The following is a 7740-nucleotide window of genomic DNA, read 5'->3' on the forward strand; positions in this document are numbered from 1 at the left end:
CTGTCAAAATAATAATAATAATAATAATAATAATAATAATAATAATAATAAAAAAAAGGTAAGCGTCACAAATCCCCATTGACTAAACCCATAGCTAAGCCAATGGTGATATATACACCCAATGGAATATTACTCAGCAATAAAAAGGAAGAACTATTGATATATGCTACAACTTGAATGAATCTCAAAAAAATCATGCTAAGTGAAATAAACTGTACACAAAATATTATACACTGCATGATTCCATTTATATTATATTTTGGAAAAGGCAAAACAATAATGATAGAAAGCAGATTCATGGTTGACTGGGGCCAGCAGTCAACCTAGAGGTGGGCGGGGGATTGACTCCAAAGAGGCAAGAGGAAAGTTTTGGGGTGATTGATGGAAATGTTCTATATCTTGATTGTGACATGATCATAAAAACGTATACAATTGACCCAAATAATTATACTATAAACATGAGATGAGTGCATTTCATTGCAGATAAATTATACTTCAATAAAGCTGAGTTTGTTTTTTTGTTTGTTTGGTTTTTGTTTTTATTTTGTTTTTTCCTGAAGTGCTGGGATTACAGACTTGAGCCATCGTGCCCAGCCCAATAAAGCTGAGATTTAATCCCAGCACTTTGTGAAGCCAAGGCGGGCAGATCATGAGGTCAGGAGTTCAAGACCAGCCTGACCAACATGGTGAAACCCTGTCTCTACTAAAAATACAAAAATTAGCCGGGTGTGGAGGCACGCACCTGTAATCCCAGTTACTCAGGATGCAGTGAGCTAAGAGTTGCTCCACTGCACTCCAGCCTGGGTGACAAAGCAAGACTCTGTCTCAAAAAAAAAAAAAAAAAAGCTGATATTTAAGCATGGGAAGAAGACAAGAAGACATAGCCTCAGTTAAGATTCCTAGGGCTGCCCAGAATTGTCTATCTCCTTTTTGTTGGTTGGTTGATTTGTTGGTTGGTTGTTTTCTAAGAGGCTTGGGGCCTTCAAGGGGAGAGAGTGGTGATGCTTGCCCTGAAAATAACAAGGATGTGCTACCCAGTCTGTTCACCATCACAATCAAGATACAGAACGTTTCTATCACTCCTGAAGCAGGAGAAGACAGAGCTCAGACCCATGGGGGCAGGACAGAGAGAGCTTACCTGGATGCGGGAGGCCTGGGATCTACGACCCGGACAGAGAGAGCATTACCCTTGTGGGCCCCAGGGATCAGAAGCTTCCCCCAGCTTCTCTCTGGGAGCTGCCACTGATCTGCAGGCACATGTGCAGCGGGGCTCCAGGAGACCTTAAGAGCCAACCTGTACTCTCTGCTCCTGGGCAGATGAGACTGCTATTGCTTCTCACTGGTATTTTGTTTCCACTTTCTCACAGAACTCAATGTTAAGTTGGAACCTCTTTGAGGAGGCCCTGCTGGTCAGCAGGTTCTATTTTGCCAGGTGCTAGATGGAAGTTTGAGCCAAGTAATGGGACATGAAAACACATACAGAGAGAAACCCAGGTTCTTTGTCTCAGGGCTTCTTGGACACAGAGGCCAGCACAAAGGGCTTATGGTTATGACATCACAATGTTTCCAAGTGCCAGTCCTGTTTGTTTCCTTCATCGCTAGGCACATACAGGGTATTCACTGAGGACTTTGAGTTCTAGTCCACAGGCAACACCATGACAAAATTGCCCCAGGCCCCAGTCAGATCACAAATAAAACTAAACCCAACTCACAAGATCCTCTCCTTCTACCCCCAATTACAAGGACTTAAATAAAATAAAATAAAAGAAACCTCAGTTCTTACACTAAATAACTTTTAAGAAAGTAAGCCCTATGAGGAAATGTTTCAGAATACAGTCAAGTGTTTTTTACTCAAAACAGGCTTTTTAAAAAGAGCTTTATCTTTTATTTGAAGGGCCTGATTCATGTTGAGGTATGTAGTATGCTACTTCTCAAACACAGATTTGGAGACCCTAGATTAAAACCAAGAGAGAATATATGAGAAGGGAAAAAATAAAAGATAAAAAAAACCTGAGGCTGGGTATGGTGGCTCATGCCTGTAATCCCAACACTTTAGGAGGCCAAGGCGGTTGGATCACTTGAAGTCCCACTTGAGGTTTGAGACCAGCCTGGCCAATATGGTGAAACCCTGTCTCTATTAAAAATACAAAAATTAGCCAGGTGTGGTGGCAGGTGCCTGTAATTCCAGCTACTTGGGAGGCTGAGGCAGGAGAATCGCTTGAACCCAGGAGGTGGAGGTTACCGTGAGCCGAGATCACACCACCGCACTCCAGCCTGGGTGACAGGGTAAGACTGCCTCAAAAAACAAAACAAAACAAAACAAAACTGAATGTGTCAGCAAATATTTGCTGAACCTGAAAGAAATTGTGTTATTTAAGATTAATTAATCAAAATGAATAAAATAGGAATAAACTTAACCAAGGAGGCAAAAGACTGTTGCAATGAAAACTGCAAAATATTACTAAAATAAATTAGACACAAATAAATGGAAAGACAGCTGTGTCCAGGGATTAGAAGACTCAATATTGTTAACATGTAAATACATTCCAAAGTGATCCACAAATTCAATGTAATCGCTATCAAAATCTCAATGGCAGAGATATTTTATTTTAGACTAGAAAATACATCATAAAATTCATGTGAAAATCAAGGGGCCCCAAATAGCCAAAATGATCTTGAAAAAGAAGAATGAACTTGGAGATCTCACGTTTCCTGATTTCAAAACATTGCAAACCTATGGTAATCAAAATAATGTGATACTGGCATAAAGACAGACATTTATACCAGTGGGATAGAATAAAGAGACCAGACAGAAACCTTAAAATATATGGTCAAATGATTTTTAGACAAAGGTGCCAAGATCATTCAATGGGGAGAGGACATCATTTCAACAAATGGTGTTGGGAAAACCAGATATCCACATGCAAAAGAATGAAGTTAGACCCTTACCATACACCATATACAAAAATTAACTGGAAATGGATGAAAGATCCAAATGTAAGAGCTAAAAGTATAAAACTTTTAGCAGAAAACACAGGGGAAAGCTTCTTGCCAGGATGTGGCAATGACTCTTTAGCTATGACACCAAAAGCACAGCAACAAATGTAAAGTAGATAAATGAAGTACATCAAAATTAAAAACTTCTGTGCATCAAAAGAAACAAAAGAGTGAAAATGCAACCTAAAGAATGTAAGAAAATATTTGCAAATCACATATCTGATGAAGGATTAATATCCAGAATATATAAAGAACCCCTACAAGTCAACAACAAAAAACTCCATTAAAAATGGGCAAAGAACTTAAATAGACATTAGGGAAATGCAAATCAAAACCACAATGAGATATCAGCTCACTCCCATTAGGATAGCTACTATTAAACACACACACACACACAAACACACACAAGCCAGGTGCAGTGGCTCATACCTGTAAACCCAGCATTTTGGGATGTCAAGCCGGGAGGATTGCTTGGGCCCAGGAGTTCAAGACCAGCCCGGGCAACATAATGAGACCCCTGTCTCTACAAAATATTTGAAAAATTAGCCAGGTGTGGTGGTACATGCCTGTAGTCCCAGCTATTCAGGAGGTTGAGGCTAGAGGACTGTTTGAACCTGAGAGGTCAAGGCTGCAGTGAGCCATGATGGCACCACTGCACTCCAGCCTAGACAACAAAGCATGACTTTGTCAAAAAAGACAAAAAAACAAAAAACAAAAACCCCAAAACAATAAAACAAATGAACAAACAAAAACCCCACAGAAAATAACAAATCGTTATGAGCATGTGGATAAATTGGAACCCTCATGCATTGCTGGTGGTAATGTAAAGTGGTGCATCTGCTGTGGAAAACAGTATGATGGTTCCTCAAAATATTAAATACATAATTACCATAGGATCCAGCAATTCCCCTTTTGGGTATATACCCAACAGAATAGAAAGCAGGGTCATAAAGAGATGTTGTACACCCGTGTTCGTAGCAGCATCATTCACAATAGCCAAAAGCTGGAGGCGACGCAAGTGTTCATTGATGATCAAAGGAGAGAGATGGATAAACAAAATTTGGCATATACATACAATGGGATATTAGTCTTAAAAAGGAGGAAAATTCTGACACACGCTACAACATAGATAAACCTTGGGGACATCATGTTAAATGAAATAAGCCAGTCAAAAAAGGCAAATACAGCCTGGGCACAGTGGCTCAACGCCTGTAATCCCAGCACTTTGGGAGGCTGAGGAGGGTGGATCACCTGAGGTCAAGAGACCAGCCTGACCAATGTGATGAAACCCCATCTCTACTAAAATAACAACAACAACAACAAAATTAGCTGGGCATGGTGGCACACCCCTGTAATCCCAGCTACTCAGGAGGCCGAGGCGGGAGAATTGCTTGAACCCGGGAGGTGGAGGTTGCAGTGCACCAAGATCGCGCCACTGTACTCCAGCCTGGGCGACAGAGCGAGACGCCATCTCAAAATTAAAAAAAAAAAAAAAAAAGGCAAATAATGTAAGATATGAGGTCCTAGAGTAGTCAAATTCATAGAGGCAGACATTAGAATGATGAGGGCCAGGGGCTGGGGGAAGGGGGAAAAAGGGAGTTCTTGTTTAATGGGTATAGTGTTTCAGTTTTGCAGGATGAAAAGAGTTCTGGAGACTGGTTTCACAACAATGTGAATGTACCTAACACTATTAAACCGTATGCTCAAAAATGATTAAGATTGTAATTTTATCATGTTATCATAATTTTATGTTTATTTTACCACCATTGAAAAAAATTAATTAAGCCCTCAAAAGTAGCTTGAGCTTAGGGGACCAAAAACCCAGTCTCGTTGATAACGTTCTCTGTGGTTCATCTCAGACGTGATTGCACCTTTCAAGGTCAGCTTCCACCCAGGACAGGAGGTCTCGTGTCCTGCCTCAGAAACAAAGCCTCCCACAGGGAGCCAGAAGTAACTAAGAGCCCAAGTCCCAGGCGACTAGAAGGATGAGGAAGCCAGAACACATGTCCTTTCCAAAATAAATACTACCCCTCTTTGTTTCACTGCCAAAAACTCATGAGAGTCGTGAAGGCGGTGGGAGGGGGATCTTCTCCCAGAATATCTTCCCAGACCCCTCCTCTCCACTCGGGAGAACAAACACCAGAGAGAAGCCTGGAGGGGCTGTGTAGGGGAGCAGGATGCAAAGGATCCCACTCGTCAGGAGGTAGGGAGCTGAGGCACAGTTCTTTGAGAGAATGCCTCAGATAGAGTCTAACAAAGGCACGCCCTTTCCAGTTAGAGTCTCCAGAGATCACTTCAAAAAGGTCATTGACCAATGGGTGGGGGAAGTGCACTCCCTCACTCCCCAGGAAGCCTGTTAACCCTATTAATCATCAGGTGAGGGCCTCCTGGGGTAGCTTTTTGTGAACAGAATGGAGTCTCAGCCACCTCCCCAATCCTACCCCTTACCCCTACCCCTGTCAGGCCCCTAGGAAGTAAAAACGTAGCACTTTCGCAGAAGTATTTCTAGTGACAGCTAGAGACCACCCGCCTGCCCTTCCTCACACCATGAGGGCTGATGGGAACAAAGCTGAAGCACTAGGGAGTGAGAGCATTGGCAGTTTCCCAGACTACTAAGAACCTGAGCTCTCAGTGCCGCACATGGAACCCTACCTGTTTAGGCTAAGCATCCCTCAAACCGCCAAGCCCTAACCCCCCAACACATGCCCCCCAACATAGAACATTGTGCATGTTCTCATTTAATAGCTTTACTGAGATATGATTTACTCACTATAAAATTCACCCACATAAAGTATACAATTAAACGGTTTTTAGTATATTCAGAGCTAGCTCTACAACCATCACTGCTATCTATGTCCAGAATATTGCATCATCCCCAAGGAAAACCAAAAACCATTAGCAGTCATTCGCCATTTCTCCTTCTCCACTATCCCTTGGCAATCATTTTCTCTATGAATTTGCATATTCTGGACATTTCATATAAACGAAATCATAGAATATGTGGCCTTTTATGTCTGGCTTCTTTCACTTAGCATCATGTTTTTGAGGTTCATCCATTTTGTAACATGAATCACTGCTTCATTCCTTTTTATGGCTGAATAATATTTCTTTTTTATGTTTACCAGTTTATTATAAAGGATATTACAAAGGATACAGATGAAGAGACACATAGGGTGAGGTATGGGGGAAGGGGCATGGAGCTTCTATGCCCTCCCTGGGCACACCACCTTTCAGGAACCTCCACATGTTCAGCTATCTGGAATTTCTCCGAACCCAGTCCTTTTGGTTTTTATGGAAGCTTCATGATGTCAGCATTCCTTCCCCCAGGATCCTGTCTGGAGAGGATCTTAAGACACACAATCAGAAAGGCTAGGGAATATTAGAGTCTTGCCTTGGAGCAGGTGAAAGGGGGGCAGGAGAAGGTCCCAGAGATTCTGTTTCCTGAGGTCTGCTCCTGAGGCCTAACAAATCCAACATTTTAATCAATAACCATGACAAGGGCTATGGGAGTCATGAGCCAGGAATCCTGGATGAAAACCAATAGATATCATAACACTACAGGCCATCCCCTGGTTTTTGACCACGGATCCCTTACAGCAAAATGAATATGCACAATTATTAATAAGTACTCCAGTCCATCATATTGTATGACTGTCTCCCAGGGTGAGGGCACTCAGGTTAGTAGAGTTTCTTTCAGTCTTGTCAGGTTCCAAAACCGGTCTTAGCAAACATACAGCCTTACCCTTTCAGGCACCTGGAATAATTGAGCTAAGAGATGATGTCATCTCTTGCTCTGATACTCCTTTGAGTTGTTAGTGCAATACAGGATTTCCCACAATTTATAACCCACTTACTCGTTTATTTACCCTCAGCTATTATTCCTTCTTTTCTCCATTTGTCTTTTATTTTTACCCAAACTTTTCCACCTTTGGAAGGGACACTAAGTTTGCCACTGTGCTGGTCCAGATTGCTGGTAGCAATACTAGTCTAGTAGGTGGTTCCTCCTCCATCCATTTCCATACATATAGGGTAGGGTTACATAGGTTCCAAACTAGCAAGTATGGTGGAATAATATTTCATTGGAATATTTCCTACCGTCTTTTGTTTATTCATTCATCTGTTGATGGACATTTGGGTTGTTTCCACCTTTTGGTTCTTATGAATAATGCAGCTATGAACATTTGTGTATAACTTTTTGTGTAGACATAGGTTTTCATTTCCCTTGGGTGCATCACAAGGGGTGGAATTACTAAGTCATAGCGTAGCTTCATGTTTAACATTTGGAGGAACTGCCAGACTGTTTTCCAAAGAGGCTGCACAATTTTACATTTCCACCAGCAACGTATGAAGGTTCCACTGTCTACATCTCCTCAACAACACTTGTTATTGTCCATCATTTGTATTACAGTATGACATGGTACTTCATTGTGGTTTTAATTTGCATGTCTCAATAAGTAATAAACTTGAACATATTTTTATTTGCTTACTGGTCATGTATTTGTATATCGTCTTTGAAGAAATGTCTACTCAACTATTTTGCCTGTTTTTTTTAAACTGGGTAATTCGTTTTTCTATTATTAAGTTGTAAGAATTCTTTATATATTTTGGATACCCATTATCAGCTATATACAATTTGCAAAATTTTCCCCTTTCTGTGCATTCTATTTTCACTTTCTAGATAGGGTCTGTTGACACATAAAAGTTTCTCATTTTGAAAAGTCCAATTTATCTGTTTTCTTTTTT

This window comes from Rhinopithecus bieti, unplaced genomic scaffold (assembly GCF_001698545.2).
Source record: "Rhinopithecus bieti isolate Rb0 unplaced genomic scaffold, ASM169854v2 scaffold_80089, whole genome shotgun sequence".
Lineage (NCBI taxonomy): Eukaryota > Metazoa > Chordata > Mammalia > Primates > Cercopithecidae > Rhinopithecus > Rhinopithecus bieti.